Source organism: Pimephales promelas, chromosome 11 (assembly GCF_988280905.1).
Source record: "Pimephales promelas chromosome 11, fPimPro1.hap1.1, whole genome shotgun sequence".
Lineage (NCBI taxonomy): Eukaryota > Metazoa > Chordata > Actinopteri > Cypriniformes > Leuciscidae > Pimephales > Pimephales promelas.
The window spans coordinates 22629798-22647406 of record NC_142779.1 but is presented as its reverse complement, the minus strand read 5'-3'; the positions used below and the strand labels follow the sequence as shown (position 1 = coordinate 22647406).

Below are 17609 nucleotides of genomic sequence, written 5' to 3'. Positions count from 1 at the left end.
TGACTGATTACACACACACACCTGCACCTCATCAGACTCTCTATTTAAGCCACACTCTTACACTCACCCAGTGCGAAGTATTACATTGCGACTGCCTGTAATTTCTGAGCGTGTTATCTTGTTTCTGCCTGATTGTTTTGTGACCCTGCCTGTTTTGGATATCTCCCTGTCTGCTGCCTGCCTACGTTACCTCTGCTTTGTTCCTTGACCTTGATTGTTTGCTGCCTGCCCTGATCATCTGCCTGGTATTGTACTTCGATTTAGCCCTGTCTTCACTGCTGTATCTGCTGGTTCTGACGCATGCCTGTTTGACTACTCTGATCAATAAATGTAAGCTGCACATGGATCCCCTTGAGTCTTCCAATTCGTAACAATTATCCATTTTGCAACACGAACTGGAGGTAATTTGTAGCTCGTTTTTATTTTAATTTTATTTTTGCTGCAGATGAAATGGTTAAACTTCAGTTTTCGCGCAGGTGCAGTGAGGGAAAAAACACTGAGTTTAGGGCAATCGGTTCGTAGCTTTGCTTCCTCTGTGCGATATAGTCACGAGGAGCGACCAAAATTTCTGACATGCCAGAAATTCATCCGTCCATCCGATTGTCGATCGTGAGAGGTTGATCGCCTCGTTTCTCCCTGTACACTGCACGAACACTGCACGACAAACGACGCACGACAAAGCTGAAAATCGGTCCGACACGAAAATGAGTCGCACGAGTCAGAATTCGGCTCAAAATCGGACGAAAATCGCACAGTGTATGCCCGCCTTTAGTGGCATAAAAAAAGTTTCACATAATCGTGCTGCTAGTATGAGGAGGTTTGCAAGGTACCAGCTGAAGTGCAGCAAGAACTTTGCAGCTTTGATTACGGACTACAGTTCCCAAAACCATGACGTCACGCGTCTTGTTCCGTGCTCCAGCACGGTTAGCGCTCACACTGCATGCGAACCGCGCCCGAGTGCAACTGAACCGTGCTCTGGCCCACCTCTTCCAAGCGGGCCAGGGCCGGCTAATCGAGCCGCGCCCGGGCACAGTTCGGAGCACTCACACTAGTCAAAGAACTGCGCTTTGGTGGTGAGATAAATTGTGTGAGATAAATTGTAAGTATTATGCTTTCATTTACTCAAATAGTTTGAGAAACCAGAGTTAAAAGCCACAAGTTTTTTTGTTGTTATTATTATTATTCATCTTAACTCATTCGTCACCATTGCGTGGCTTAATTTGTCATGTGGAAACGCGAAAACGAAAAAATAAATTTACGTACATTATTTCTTTATTATTCATCATTTTGTTATTTTCTGCAACTTTAAATGTGTAAATAACATAAAATTCATGGCAATGGACATTGTTTATTTTTGTAATGGTATCTGAGTGTTTGCAAGGTTGATGCTATTCAACTATTTAGCCTACTTTAGTGGAGTTTAATGTAAAACAATGCTTAGTGTTGCTGTCCTGTGAGGAAAAAAAGTAGGCTACTTCACAGTTGTACGTGAATACTTAATGAAGTAGGCTATGAATTCCTTACATTCCCCCACTGGTTATTTTGAAAATTAAAGTAACAAATTGTAGGTCTATTACCACAATATTAACAAATTGTTGCTAACTACAGCTGCCCATATTAAAGTACTCATCTGAAGCGCTCGGACATGTCCACTCAGAATTGTTCTTGTCGCCTAGCAACTATGACTGACAGCTGCCGAAAACGAGCAGGAGTAACGTTACCTTACTGGACTTTTTATATTCAAATGGTTTTAAATATTCAAATAGGGTTGACAATCTGAATAACTAAATTCACCATGGTCCATTTCTGTACACAATAAAAACAATACACTAGCCTACAAATTCGCATCAAGGTATGATATAAATGAACATTTTAATATCAATAGGCTATATGTGCCTATGTATGTTTTTTTGTGTTTGTTTTTGTTTTCCTATTTCACATTATTTATGCAAGTTAACACCCAATACTTGAACAGTTTAAAGTGTAATCTGGGCATTCAGGAAGCAGCCTCTGAATACGTACGCATAAAACCAGCTCTGGCCAAAACTTGGCTAAGCCGAAAATACAGACTGATCTCATGAAGTAGCGTGTGTATGACACGCCGATTCCTATTTCCATTTTTGGCGTGCTATCAAGACGCATAATCGCCTTTCAGCGTGTTTATGAACGCCGTTGACTTAACGTTACATAAATATATGACTTACCTCAACCTCGTTCCTAAACCTAACCGTCACTGGGGTTAATGGCATTTATGACTGTTCCCTTACCATCCTCGGTAAAAAAAAGATATGACTTACCTCAACCCCATCCCTAAACTTAACCGTCACTGGGGTTAATGGCATTTCTGACTGGAGATTTGACTGCGTGTACAGACACGCGGAATGACGTGAACGTTGGCGTAGACATTTATGCATACACGCGGATACACGCGGATAGCTCAAAATGCGTAGAGATAACACGCCACCTGACCGTATATGTTTACGCAAAAGTCATGATATCATGTTGGAAAATACATGCCTTGGAAGCACCGGGGCTGAAACATCCTCCCATGCAGTGGCATAGCCACCTATCATAGCCTCAGATTTCTGATTGCTTTAAAAAAAACTTTAGGAGGCAAAATATGTGAATATGTGAATTACACTGCGCAAACCAAAGTAATTCTATCCACTGGATGAAGAAGGATTGGCTCTCAGTCTCCACAGTACATTTATTGATTTTATTTTTCGTGTTCGCATTTATGAAGAAAAAACTATGTTACGGACGTGTTCTCTGTTATGAACGTGAGAGCTCTGAAAGCGGCACTAAAATATACTTTAATGGTGCCATGTGCAAGAATTAGTGTGTAAGAAAGAGCTACATCAAAAGACTGAGAAATAAGGGCAATGATGTCATAAAAAAAAAAAAACCTGAAAAGTTACAGGTGTCATAATACCAGTTTCGGCCATCGGCATGCGGTCGGGCAACATAACCATCAGTCAAACTGCAATACACAGCTTGTGGGCGTAATTGAACCTGATGTCAATCGTGTGGAAAATAGGCCTACAGCCCACTATTACATTTCATTTCAAAGAAGAGTTAAAAAAAAAATGATTGGTCGATATTATGTATGTATGAGGAATACGTCTCGGGTTTCGACTGTAACCCTTGTTCCCTGAGAAGGTAACGGAAGCTACGTCGAGAATCGACATTATGGGGAACGCCTTCAGCGTGATGCGTTTGAAGCCTGTATGGAACTAGTCCAGTCTTGATTGGTGTTGCGTGATGACGTCACTCGTGACGCCGCATGTGACAGTGAACCTGAAACTGTAAAAGGACACCGGCAGCATAACAGCGCCAGCTTTCAATTGGTCGAAGCAAGTCGTTCTCAGGAGCGCGAAGGAGTTGCCGAGGGACGCCGAGTTCCGTTCCCTTCTCAGGGAATGAGTGTTACAGTCATAACCCGAGACGTTCCCTTTCGAGGGAACTTCAGCTGCATCAAGAATCAACACTATGGGGAACGGATGGGATGAAAATCTAGCATACTCAAGACGAGAGAACTTGTGAACCCGGTGTATAGGGCAGATCTAGACTGAGATGTTTTATGAAGGTGTGAGGGGAGGCCCAACCTGCGGCATCACAGTCCTCTTGAAGAGAAACCCCTGACAGAAGAGCCTTAGAGGAAGCAACTGGCAGAGGCGAAGGCAAACTGTGCGCCTCGTAAGTTAAGGTTATAGCCTCTACAATCCATCTACTTGTAACAGACAAGCTTGTTACGAAGTGTTTTTTTAGCTGCTGTTTTTCTTCCACACCGCTAGGGGTGCTATGGTTCCTATGGTTCCTAAATGTGCTCCTTAAGTAAAGGTGGGTTTGTAGAAGTGAGCAGGACAGCAGCAGTAGAAAGCATGGCTTACCTGTTTTTGTGCTATGTCCAGGTTGGGAAATGTTACATTTCAAGCTCAACTTAAAGTAAGGATTTGTTTCTTTTCCTGTTATAAAATGTATGCTTCAATAATGATGTTTGTTGTTAAGAAGTTTGATACAGTTTATTTACATGTATTTTAGAAGGACTCTTTATTGATGACTTTGACGTGGCATGTTGTGTTGCCAACGGTAAATATGGATTCAAATCTCAGAATGATGTAAGCTTGGGACTTTTTGCTTACTTATGACTGTTCCTGAAATGGAAGAGTCAAATGCATGAGGATTGTTATCAGTGGTAGTGAATTCATCTCAAATGGTTGGATTATTAATCTACTGAGGGACTACTTCTACTTTGGACATTGATTTAGGGTCTATACCAGCAGATAAGACCTACACACATCAATTTACACTTCATTGAAGTGTTCAACCAATGACTACATGTAAAGTAGTCCTGTAAGCTATCTGTTTTTGTTTATTGTAGTTTATTTGTTTTTCTTTTGTACTTACTGTTTGAGTGTTGACAATTATTGTTCTTTTTCATGGGAATATAAAAACAGATATAGTGTTTATTCATTTGGGCATAATTTTTTTCTTCTTGAACAACTATTAGACAATCGGAATCCCCCATTATTGTGTTTTATAACTTTGTTTCGCATTGAGAATACGAGACAGTTATATACTGATAGTCTGCCCCTTCTTAATTGACCAGAAACACACATGAAGTTGTTCCTGACCTTCTCCACCCCAAGGTCCTCTGAGTATAGACCTCGAGGGCCCAGACCGGGCACAGTAAATATTGCTTAGCTTGCTCATCCGTCACATGCGGTGGAGGAAAAAATGCATGAAGAATAATAGACCATGCCACATTTCACGGCACCTTAGGTACATAACCAGGTCTAGGGTGGAGAATGGCCTTTACTCTGCCAGGAGCGAACTTGAGACTAGAGGAAGCAACCGATAAAGCCTGTAGGTCCCCAACTCTGTTGAGGGAAGTAATTGCAAGCAGGATGGCAACTTTAAAGGACATAAATTTCTCATACACCTCATCCAAAGGCTCGAAGGGTGCCAGGGATAACCCTTCGAAGACCACTGTCAGGTCCCAGGAGGGAACTCTGGACTGGATGACAGGCCACAACCTCCTAGCTCCACGAAGGAAACTATTAGTGGGTGTCTCACCAAGGTGCCCACCCCTAAAGGCGTGTGGAAGGCAGCTATGGCTGCCACATAAACCTTAAGCATGGACGGGGAGAGCCCGTCAGAGAAGCGACTCTGGAGGATCTCCAGTACTGAAGCCACCGGGCAGTTAACTGGGTCCAACTGAAGTTCTCTGCACCAAAGGTTAAAAACATTCCATTTAAGTAAATAAAGTTTCATCGTGGAGGGGGCTCTAGAATTTAAAATGGTCTCCACAATCTCAGTTGAGAGACCAGTATTTAGGAATTGGTCTCCTTCAAGGGCCAGACCCAGAGCTTCCATAGCTCCAGCTGAGGGTGAAATATTGTGCCCTTGGCCTGGGAAAGAAGGTCTCTCCTGATCGGGATTTGCCAAGGATGGCCTGATAGAAGAACCATGAGATCCGAAAACCATACTCGGGCCAGCCAGTACAGAGCTACTAGTAGTAAGCTGATCCTGTATCCCCAGGGGAGCTGGATGCGATAGGGAGAACCAGAGAGGGCAGTGAGAATTCTCATGAGTGGCAAAGAGATCCACTTCTGCCTGACCGAACTCCTTCCATGTTAGCTCCACCGACTCTGGGTGGAGTCTCAAATCCCCTTGCCTCAGCCCCTGCCTCGACAAATTATCTGCTCCCACATTGGTGCTTCCAGGGATAAACATAGCTCTGACTGAGAGAAATTTTCCCTGGGCCCACAGGAGGACCTGGTGCACCAGTCTGCATAGAGGGCGTGATCTCAGGCCCCCCTGTCAGTTTACACTGCATGAAAAGACTCAAATCCGGCAATATCCGGGCATGGTAAACTCCTGTGCAATTTGATGTTTGCTGGATGTATGTGGGAAAAAGCGGATCAGAGTAACACGGAACAGTATATTTCCAGACAAACCCGGAAACCTCACCTAAGCGGGCATATACAGGAATCCGTGAAATTTCACGGACATATACAGCTGAAACACTGCTGGGTGTGAGAGGTGTGAAGAAGACCTTTCATATGTTAATGACTGACACTAAGGGTGCTGGCTGTTCTCAGAGGAAGGAGTGGCAGGGGACTTCAGGATTGAAAATTATCTCTGGTCTACAGCAAACAAGTTTTTTGTACAGAAAAATAAATAAATTCTTAAGGCCCTGAAACAGAAAACCGACGTCAAAGAACTAGCAATGACTAAAGCCAACTCTAGGGTAGGCTTAAGTTATGTCGCCTGTGTCAGGGCCTTAAAACCACTGTATGAAAAAAAGTATCCTAATCAAATATTCTTTTATAAAAACAGGACAAAATAAACACCATGAATATACGTTCACAAAAACATCTGAATATTTAATGAAATAAAAAATACAGGGAAACATTTCAGAATATCTAAATTTTTATTGTGAAGTTTTACAAATTGCAGACAACAACATTTGTCGCCATTGGCTTTGCTTAGTTGGGGACATTTTTATTTAATATTCAACAATGTTATTGAACTGCCTGCATTGACACCATTATATGAGATCTGAACTGAGATGGACAATGACATCACGGTTTTGGCAGAGTTAATCCATGCTTATTTGGGCATGCATGATGTGAAACGAGTGGTCGCAAAACCACCGGGCTTTCCCGTGTTATTGTCAGCAGCTGGTTATCCTTCCATGTTGAAAGGTAAGTCCAGCTGCATCATATTTATTCACAAAATTAAATAGATTCACTTGCAACGCGTCATACCGAGGTTTGTGGTTTGAGTGAATAAGTTCTTCCGCAAACAAACAAGCTGCAAGAAAAGGGGGCGTTTTGAGGTTTGAAATTCACCACTCACAACCATAAACACAACAATGTGGTGACGTAATGGAGGTGCAACCAATAACGTTAGTGTATTGCTTCAAGCTGCGAGAAAAATACTTTAAAATTACAGCATTCTTTCCCGAAGAAAAGAGAACAGTTCGAGGTTTGGAAACACTTTTCTTCTATTCACCTTATTTTGCACGACAACAAGGGTGACGCCATTGCGTTCGTTTTGTCATCTTACTCCCGTCTGAGAAAGACTTCAACTTCCGGCTCATGAGAGGGATGAGATTCTGCGCTAGTTGAAACGAACGGTAAAATATGTCAAGTATTAAATGTTCAGTTAGGTGCTGCCATAACAGTTGGATTAAGAGGAGAGAACAATTGGACCAACGGTGTAACGAACATAATGTGAGGCGGTCAGATTGTTGTTGTGGTGCACTTTACGATTTAGCTACACCCACCACCTAAAGACGAGGAGCACCGGAGGCAATGGCGGAAGGCACTAACGTTACATTTGGAAGCATAGGCTTGAAAGTGCCCAACTGAGGCTAAACACGGAAACGATTCTGATGAGAAAACGCAAAAGTGGCGTTGCGTCATCTTTTTTTTATTCTGCGTTTAGACGAGCGTTTTGTGTGAGAAATCCGCGTGCAAATGGAGACGCAAAAGTGTGTGAAATTCAATGTAGTATGCACTTCAGGCGGCTAGGAGTGCATACTACAACAACACCAAGTCCACGCGCCTGCGTACAACTTTCACCGTCAAGCAAACTTTTGCGTTTATATCGTTTACACGGGTAAGATTTAAGATTTCCACTTGGGGGGTGGTTTCACTTTTTTTGCGTTTTTGAGCCTCAAAAACGCCATCGCCGTGTAAACGAAAGGCACATCCGATAAAATATTTTTACGTTTTCACCCGCGAGCGTTCTCGTGTTAACAGGGCCTAAGGACGGGAATCCGATTGAGGAACACCCCAGAAATGGCTCGGCTACGATGTTCCGATAAAGAAGTCACGCCGGGTGTTGAATATTGTCAGATTCAGGTAAGCTAACTTGCCTAACTGTTATGTGCTTGTTTGCCTAACTTTAGATTCGTGAAGTCCGTTCTATGAATGCTTTTAAGATCAGTAACAAGCCGTAAACAAAATACAATGGATCTTGCATGATTACCATTGCCCACATATACATGTTATTTATTTAACTTTGTGATATTGACCTAAGAGTCTGAAAGAATGAATGAATGAATATTCACGGTAGTACAAGATAGTATGGTAACTTACATTAGTCTTACAATAGCTCACATTACTGCTATTGCACATTACGAGATGTAAACAACACTGGTCCAGATGCACTTCCTGTTTCAGTTTGTAAAAGGCTTCTTAATTTCAAATGTAAAGAAAATATCTTGAATATGTTTGTTTAACTTTTTGATTCAGTTGTTCTGTTGGTTGTACTTTAACCCAACGTTTATACAGTGTTAAAACTGAAACAGGAAGTGCTTGTGAAATCTTGTGAAATGGTCTATACAGAGATTGCTGATGCTAGCAGGCCAGCTAGCTACATCTCTCATTCAGATATTGATATTGACTTATGGCGAGTTAGGAGATTGTGTATTGTTTCGTTTTTAATTAATGTATCTTTCTCACACACTGTTCTGTGTAACTATGGGTGCCATCATCAATGAATTCTCCATGATCTATTTTAAGTAGCTACTAATGTAAAAAAAATGTTTATGGTTATAATATTTCCATAGATGCATCAATGAGAGTCAGTAATGCAGTGGATAACTATGAGGATGATCACATCCACATGCCCCACAGCTGTGATGCAGAATCACAATGGGAGGATCAATCTGTCTTTGGCCACAACCTGATCTTCTCAGAGAGACTCTCCAGCGTCTTGATGCTCTTTAGCGAAAGTATGAGCAGCACAGACTAACGTTACATGAAGAATCTTACAACGCTTCGAAAAGAATAAAAAAGGCACATGACGTGAACATTGCGGTAAGTCCAATTATTGTTCTATAACGTGGCTGTAAGCCATAGTTCGGTTACAATTATTGTTTTGTCTCTTGCGGTTACTGTGATGGTCAGCTTATTCCAACTGAAAATTCAGTTTTGTGGTTCTTGAAGATTGTGAATCAATTTAATTGCTTTTTAATTTCAAACTTTACAGGAATCTGTAAGGCGCCTCCATAATTCAGAGAACAACCCACACAAATACGTTCCACAAACCAGGTAAGACTGTTTCTTATATACTATAGCCTAAATGTTAGTTTAATCTACTACTCTATGGATTTGGAATGCCAAAAGTGAATTTCAGTAATGATACCTGCAACTTTCCCCCCCAGAATAAATTCATCACATAACCTGGCTGTGACCACTTACCTCTTCGAAGAATTAAGGTCAACTTTTACAGACGTTGACCCTGAATGTGTAAAAGGTAATCTTAAAGATGTTGTAATCATTTATTGTCCTCTGTTTTACTTATTTTTATTGCCATTACATTTATTTATGATATATTTAGCAGGTTGGAAGATGTATTTTGAGACTTTGCGGAGGAAGTATTCTTTGGCTCAGCCTGAAAAGGCCCAGAAAAGAAAAACTATGACGAGCATTGCAAAGAACCTTCAAAGAAAGCGACTGGTAAGTTAAGAAACTGGTTAAGCACTTTTTTTTCTCTTCAGAATGTAACTATCCTCCTCTCTGTGTTTTAGTGGTTAAGTTACTGTCATGTTTTTCAGTTGCTGGAGACCAGGTCCAGGGTTGTACAAACCAACACAGAAAAGGAACTTTGGAAGACCGCAACAATAGAACTGATGTCTGATGAAGATGATGCTATTGTTGATGGAAGGCCAGTGTGAATGGTGAGGTCTCCACCAATCTGCTCTCTGCTAGGTACTATAAAACAGACTAGAGGCTGACCCACACTATGCGTCACACCACCAGCGTATCATGGCAGTTTGAAAAATGTTAACTCGTATAAAAAAAAAAATATATATATATATATATATATATATAACCGTTCAAAAGTTTGGGGGTCGGTAAGATATTTTTTTTTTTTTTTGGTTTGGGGGGGATAGCTCAAATTAACTCAATACTTTTATTCAGCAAGGATGCATTAAATGAATCAAACGTGACCGTAAAGACATTTATAATGTTACAAAACATCATATTTCAAATAAATGAAATATAACTTTCTATTGATCAAATAATCCTAAAAAGTCTACAACTGTTTTCAACTTTGGTAATAATAATGAATATTTATTGAGCATCAAATCATCACATTAGAATGATTTCTGAAGGATCATGTGACACTGAAGACTGGAGTAATGATGCTAAAAATTCATCTTTGATCACAAGAATAATGTATTCCAATAGAAACGTTTATTTTAAATTGTCATAATATTTAACAATATTACTCTTACTTTTTTTGTATTTTTTATATATAAAAAAAAAGCAGCCTTGGCGAACATATGAGACTTCTTACCGATCCCAAACTTATAAACGGCAGTGTACACCTTGAATATTTTATATACACTTTAATTTCTTATTTACTTTTCTCGTATTATTTCATATATTTGTTCCTTTTTTTGTTGTCCATGTTGCTTATCTCCATTTTGTTTACTTGTTTGCATTTTAATGTATGTTTATAATGCACTCTCTGTAATGTTCTATTTATTTATATTGTTTACTTGGAATATCTACGTATATTTTATATATATATATATATATATATATATGAAGAGTTCAGATGCAAAAGCCTCTAAATGCCATTTGAAATTTTCTCCTTTAATGATGATTTTTATCAAACTTGTATATTTAAGTTTAGTAATTTCACTTAAATAACAATTAATAGGCAATTATCATTGCCATTTAAGAGAAATTACTGAACTTAAATGCACAAGTTTGATAAAAATCATCATTAAAGGAGAAAATTTCAAATGGAACTCTTCATATATTTTATATATATATATATATGTAACTTTTTATATACACTGTGTACTTTATTCCTTTACATCTGTCCTTTAAAATGATTGGGTAAAAAAAAATTAACGAAAATAAAAAGTTAACAAATTATTTAATGTATGTTTATAATTTTCTTTGGAATGTCCATGATTTTTTTTTCTTCCTTTGAGATGTTATTACTTCATACTTTTTTTTCTAGTTTTTGTTCCCAATTCCTCTGTAATGCTTGTTTATAATGCTATTTGGAATGTGTTATATACCTTAATAAAAATTTCAGACTTTCCCATTGTTCTTTGTGTGTTTAAATATAAATATAAATATATATATATCAAATTTATTTTAATGAATATATTAAAATTGGGGGAGGGAGGTTTGGTATATATTTGAGCAATATCTGCATAGCTGGTATATAACCAATCAAATCAGTATGTTACAAGGCCTAGGGTGGGCCATGTTTAAAAGTAACCAATAAAGTCCGTTTACTGGGTTTTCAATGTGTCCTGCCCTCCAATAGTGGTCTGGGTGTTGGGAGTGGCTTTAAAAGAACAACCAATCCAGTTTGGTTGGAAGGCAAAAAGGTGTGAATGTTTCCTGCAAAAAGGTGTGATTTTTTTCCTGCTTTAATGGGATTACTTGCCATGGCAACAAATGGCTCTAGCACGGAAGTATACGTCCACAACATACATCCGATTTGGTATCATTCCGGATGTATGCGGATATATACAAACCCATGGAATTTGACATATCCGGCCACTATACTCCTGGATTCTTCCGAATTTCAGCAGTGTATACAGGAGTATACTGGTCCGGATACACCTATTTTCATGCAGTGTTAAATAGGAGACAACTGACGTATTGTCTCTGCGTACCAGAACATGATGGCCTCTGAGGTCTGGAAGAAAATGTCTGAGAGCCAGAATTACCCCCAACATTTCCAGGCAGTTGATGTACCAGGATAAATGGTGGTCCTTCGATAGAAGGACCCCTGATGTAGCGGCCTTCCATTACCGCACCCCAGCCTGTTGGGGAAACATCCGTGGTCACAATTTTTCACTGACACGGTGCCCCCAAAATAGGACCTAGGGACAGGAACCAAGGTTTCTTACACATTATTAGGGAATGAAGGCATCTGCGCATTACCTTGATAATGCGAAAAAGGTCCCCCCTCTGGAAAAACCCTTGATCCACCACTGTAAGCCTCTCATGTGTAGCAGTATGAGTATCAAAGAGCTGTTAAATTGGCTAGATCAAATTATTTTTCTGACATCATCTCCAGAAACGGTAATAATTCTAGAGTACTTTTTTTCAACTGTAAATGCTGTTCTTCATCCTACTGCTAATCCTTCATTCACTCCTTCTGCTAAGTTATGTGAAGACTTCTTAAACTTTTTTATTGGTAAGGTTGAAGGAATTAGATCTCAGATTTCATCTGTTGCCAATGATTTTATCGCTCATGTTGACCCTACGAACCAATTTATTAGTTTTGTTTCTTTACAGCAGATAAATGATATAACTGCTCATATGAAGCCCACCAGGTCTCCTGGTGATGTGCTCCCTTCTTTTCTGTTTAAGAAGGTACTTGATTCAATTGGCCCGACCATTCTTTCTATTATGAATACTAGTTTGTCATCTGGTGTTGTTCCGGTTAGTTTTAAGCATGCGGTTATTCAGCCCCTTTTAAAAAGAAATGGCCTAGACTCCTTTGACATGAGTAGTTTTCGTCCAATTTCGAAATTACCTTTTATTTCAAAGATACTCGAAAAAATTGTGCATGCACAGCTAAATGACTATTTAATGAGGAATAATATTGCCGATAGATTCCAGTCAGGTTTTAGAGCTGGTCATAGTACAGAATCTGCTCTTTTGAGGGTGTCTAATGATATCCTACGAGGTGTTGATTCTGGAAACCGTGTTGTTTTGCTTTTGTTAGATCTTACAGCGGCTTTCGATACAGTGGATCATAACATTCTCATTAATCGTCTTAGGAATCAGGTTGGTATTCAGGGCTTAGCCCTGAAATGGTTCTCTTCATATTTGAAGGATAGGACCTTTTCAGTCAGTTTAGGGGAATATTTTTCTTGTTTTTCTTTTCTTATTTTTCTTTCTCTTGTGTGTGGGGTTCCACAGGGATCTATACTGGGACCTATTTTATTTTCCCTTTATATGCTCCCTCTAGGCTCGATTTTTGAGAAATTTGGGATTCAGTATCATCTGTATGCGGATGATTCTCAAATTTATTTACCATTGAAACATGGGCATAAATGTGCCATTCAGTCTTTCCATGCATGTTTGGCCGAAGTTAAGTGTTGGCTTGCGAATAACTTTCTCCAATTAAATGAGGATAAGACCGAGATGATTTTATTTGGAAATAAGGGGTGTGTGGATGATGATTGCCTGGGGTTGTTTCCTGGGGAAAAAGCTGTCTAGTGTGAGGAACCTTGGTGTCATTTTTGACTCTGAGCTTAAATTTGACCGGCAAATCAATGCTGTCGTTAAGAATAGTTTTTTCCATCTTAGATCAATTGCTAAATTGAAATCTATCCTTACTTTTGATGATATGGAGAAGGTTGTTCATGCTTTTGTGTCATCCCGTTTGGATTACTGTAATGTTTTGTATCTGGGTGTGAGTCAGGCCTCTCTCTCCCGTCTGCAACTCGTTCAGAACTCAGCTGCCAGACTTTTAACAGGTACTAAGAAGAGAGAGCACATTACTCCGGTTTTAATTAAATTACACTGGTTACCCATAAGATACAGAGTTCAATACAAAGCATTGTTGTATGTTTTTAAGTCTCTGAATGGCCAATCGCCTGAATATGTTACTGATTTAATTAGCCGCTGTCAATCCAGTAGATCTCTGCGCTCAAATGATCAATTGCTTCTCATGGTTCCGCGGTCCCGTTTGAAAGGTAAAGGTGATCGGGCCTTCTCTGTTGCGGCTCCTAGGCTCTGGAATGACCTTCCCCTGTCTGTGAAATCTTGTCCTTCTTTGGGTGTTTTTCAGAGTGCGCTTAAAACTTACTTGTTTTCTTTAGCATTTGATAATCCTTTGTACGTTTTTTTTATGTCATGTGTTTGTATTGTTTTTTATTTCTTTATTTTACTTTCTATTTTATTCGTTTTGTACAGCACTTTGGTTCCACTTGTGGTCTTGAAAGAGCTCTATAAATAAAGTTGAGTTGAGTTGAGCAGGCCAAAAGGAATAACGCTGGACGCTGCCGTCAGGACACCCAGCACTCTCTGAAAGTGTTTGACAGTGATGATTTGGCCCAGGCTGAAACTTCTTATTGTGGTCAGGATGATATTTATGTGAGCAGGAGAAAACTATGCCCGCATCGTCATTGAGTCCCAAACTACCCCCAGGAACATAATCTTTTGCAGAGGAGTCAAAGAACTCTTCTTGTCATTGAGTCTCAATCCCAAGCACCTCAGATGGTGCAGAACAATATCACAATGTTGAACTGCAAGTACTTCCGACTCTGATAGAATTAGCCAGTCGTCGATGTAGTTAAGAATGTGAATGCCTTGAAGTCTGAGAGGAGCAAGAGCAGCATCCATACATTTGGTGAAGGTGCGTGGTGACAGTGCTAGACTGAACGGAAGAACTTTGTATTGGTAAGCCTTTCCCCCGGAAGCAAACCTTGGAAGCAAACCTGGATGGAAATATAGAAGTGTGTATCTTTTAGATCTATCATTATAAACCAGTCCTCGGACCTGATTTTACTTACGATAATAGGTATGGTCAACATCTTGAACCTGTATCTCCTCAGAGACTAGTTCAATACCCTGAGATCTAATATGGGACATAAACCCCCATCGTTTTGGGAACTATGAAGTACCATCTGTTGAACCAGGCTTCCTGCTTCATGTGTGATACTATTGTATCCATGTAAACAACAAAAATGCAAATTTGTGAAAATGGTGATGTCATGCACATGCGTATTATATTTTCAGTCTATATGTGACTATAGGTATGTCTAAACTGCACGTGCAATATTTTTTATGGTTCATTGAACAAGCATGAAAAACATTATTTGAACCATTTGCAAAGAGATATGTGAAGCTTATTTGTATTTTACATGGTAATCTTTAAAAAAAACAGTATACCGAAAAAAGTGACGTTTCTTTTTTTTATGCTGAACAGGTCTGAACAAAAAATCTAAATATAGGCTATACAGAATAAGGCAACCATGTATAAAATATTATGTAAATCGCTATTTAGCCATTCAGAGTTCTTGTTCACTATCTGGTCAATGGAAATTAAACGGCATGGACACGTTAAACCAGCACTATAACTTCAAACAGCACATGCATAATTCTGTGTACATAATTCTAATGCTGAACAGATCCTAACACAGTGTATAAGATAAATAAAGATAAGCAACCAAAGACAAGCCAAATCACTGCCCTTCATAACTCCTTGATTGATGCAATTGTTATTATATAAAGCTTTCTACTAAAACTCCCACCTTGCATTTTACATTCTCTGACTGAAAGGAGCCAATTAGCAGTTGAACTGTTTCTAGTCGTATCTGATGACTCACAACTGAAGTGATTTTTCATAATGTTAATAAAATAACTGACTCACCTTAATCTATTGTTACACTCTTAACGCACTGCAGATAAAGGAGGGCACCATCTTCTAAAGTAAAATATAGGAGCAGAGAATAATTCACTGGTGAACAGGAACATTTATTTATCCACCTGCACCAGGTTGTCAGAGAGTTCACTCACAAGGCATCTGCTCAGCGTTTGGGAATCTTTTCTCACTTAGCTAGTCAACGGGTTATGAATAAATGATTCTGAGTATGTCACATATGACATCCATCAACACTTGTGTGAGAGACTTTCAGCGCTAAGCGCTGCTCTAGATGCAGCTAATTAAAATTTCTGTGATAAAATAATTAGCATCACTTGCAGACAATGGGCTGGAAAATTCCTCTTCCTAATAATTAAAAGAAGAAGATAAGAAAGTGGGAAATAGTCTTTGTGGAGAGTGTGGCTGCACTCCATTGCAGCTTTTTGTGCAAAGCATGCATGGGTGCAATGATGAGAGTGCTTGACAATAATTTTGTAACAATATTTGTCACTGAGAAATGTATAAATGCATCAATACATGGATAACACTATAAGCCATAACTTACCAGAATGATCACAGCTGTGGCGTTTACCATTGGAATGGTCATTGAAATGCATTATGGGTCCCCTGCAAAGGTGAAACCGATACTCTCTCAAACACAATATTCTTATGAGAACAAAAGCAGGATTCCCTGTTGAATAAGAGCTTTTCTTTGTTGTCATTTTGTCAAACCTGATGCTCAATTATCTTAGAAAAAGAGCTCTGTGGGGTTTCTCGAGTAATACTTTGCAGCGAGACCTGACAAATGTGCCATGCAAAAAAAAAAAAAAAAAAAAAAAAAAATGGAGATTGTCGCAACAAGATATATGAATCCACATCAAAAATGACATTTGTGAAATCATTACACTTAATCACATTGCAGTGCAATATTCTTAATCAAAAAACTAGCGTTTAGCGTCAGCCATCTTAAAATGCCAGTTTGAGTAGCGTTCAAATCTGAGCAGGATCCAACACCCACTAAACATCTCTGCGTGTTTCCATGCTGTGAAATTTTATGACCCATGCAGGCCGTCATAGAATGATGTACTATCTGCCAAAGATGGTCATGATCTAAAGCAAAATGTCCCTTTAATGATCCAGCACCTTACATACTGTCTCCTGTTGACATATTGTTGTATTTAGGCTGCATGAAGCTTCACTCCTTCTAACATTGAAATATAATTTTCTCTTGAATTGTATTGCTTAAATCTATCAAGACCAAGAAAATGGGTGGAAACGGAATCCCATGATAAAAATGAGCTTATATTGCTGAAGCTCTGATAATAACTTGTGGATTATTCTTCCGCTATTGAAGGAAAGCATTGTTGCAATCGCATCAGTTCACAGAAATTTGAGACACAAAGAAATCATGTATAAAAGCAAGGCTTTCTCATTATTCTCTTTTGGAAATATCCTTAGAGTGTTCCTATGTTCTTGTAATCTCCAAAAGTCTAAATGAAGCAGAAAGTTTACTTATTATATATTTTTTTTTTTTGGAAAGTACTTTTAGAAAGTAAAAAAAAAAAAATTACCATGCTCCCAGGCCTTTTTTTTTTTTTTTCAAATCTTAGAAGATAATTTGCCCAAGAAATGTGTTTCATTTCATTAAGGGACACCTATTATGGAAAATTCACTTTTACATGGTGTTTTAACATAAATGTGTGTTGGCAGTGTGTGAGCAAAACCACCCTAGAATGCTAAAAATCCACCCAGTGGTTTTTTTTACAATCTCAATAAATCATATGCACTGTCTCAGAACGAGCTGTTCTAAGATTCAGCTCTTTGTGACGTAGAATTGAGCAAGGGGTTTGATTGATAGTGATCTGTACAGCATCCCATAACATCCTCCATTGTTTCAACGACAGCCGGTAATGTCTCTTGGAAACATAAATGTTCTGTCGTGGGTTAATCCTGTTGTTGTGGCTTAAAAGTTAATCCTCAAGTGTGGATCGTCGTCTACTGTTTGCGATCTACCGTCACCTCCAGTGACAGCTAAGTGTATTTTATGATTTTTGAGCAAATCGTCTTTTCAGTCGATGTCAAATGCATCTAAAGTTGTTGTTGTCGTTGTCGTCATAGGATGTCTGTGTATATAATTTGAACCTTGTTTGTATAGTGTGTAACCAGACGTTTATAAATATATATATTTTTAAAGATATTGTAATAAAAATTGCATATATGTTCTTGTTCTGTAA

General features: G+C 39.0%; 2 long non-coding RNA genes across 6 annotated transcripts in view; both read left to right on the top strand.

Annotated features, from left to right (window-relative positions):
- Nucleotides 1-822: 822 nt before the first annotated feature.
- Nucleotides 823-17609, top strand: part of LOC148977177 (uncharacterized) — a 30254-nt gene continuing 13467 nt past the window's right edge. Inside the window, exon 1 of the long non-coding RNA XR_016145565.1 lies at nt 823-1099. This is a non-coding gene — a long non-coding RNA (uncharacterized LOC148977177). The remainder of the gene's footprint in view (nt 1100-17609) is intronic.
- Nucleotides 6975-10269, top strand: LOC120493717 (uncharacterized). Of its 5 annotated transcripts, none has more exons than XR_016145563.1 (7): nt 6975-6993; nt 7773-7874; nt 8585-8834; nt 9007-9068; nt 9182-9273; nt 9358-9476; nt 9575-10269. It is a non-coding gene; the product is annotated as an uncharacterized LOC120493717 (long non-coding RNA). The 5 variants fall into 5 exon arrangements; XR_016145561.1 differs by lacking the exon at nt 6975-6993 and adding an exon at nt 7035-7629; XR_016145562.1 differs by lacking the exon at nt 6975-6993 and adding an exon at nt 7043-7144.